Genomic DNA, 500 nt, shown 5'->3' with positions numbered 1-500 from the left:
GAATTGAAATTTTGTGGCATGCCATCTGGGATTATTTGGGGGAAACAGTTCTGAATACTGCAGTGGGGCGAAAGAATGGTGGTACGGTCTGCTCTTAAGCTGACATGTTTCAGATGGCAACCTTATGCTAACTGGTGCAAAGTTGGCTAGCAGTTTTTTTATTTTATTATTTTCTTTCTCTCGGATTATCTGCAAAAATTCTCTTTGATTGCTGGTATTTGGGTCTGAAAAACTTTTCTATTGTTGAAGAATTCAATTCAACCCCTTGCAGCTGCTGATCCCCTCATTGTTCCAGTCGTTATGTGTACGCGTCTCAGATGAATGTAGCCAAGCCTTTTAGTGCCTTAATAGGTGTCTACATAAAGGTCATTTATTCTGCCGTACTTGTTTTAACAAAAGTTTATACACAAACAACAACCACAGCTAAAACATTCACGTTAATCAATTTCCTCCCGATGCAGAATGCAAACACTGCCTCAGGCCGTGGCCCAGGCATGAGA

The sequence above is a fragment of the Ailuropoda melanoleuca genome, chromosome 1, assembly GCF_002007445.2.
Source record: "Ailuropoda melanoleuca isolate Jingjing chromosome 1, ASM200744v2, whole genome shotgun sequence".
NCBI classification, from domain to species: domain Eukaryota; kingdom Metazoa; phylum Chordata; class Mammalia; order Carnivora; family Ursidae; genus Ailuropoda; species Ailuropoda melanoleuca.
This window is presented reverse-complemented; position numbering follows the sequence as displayed.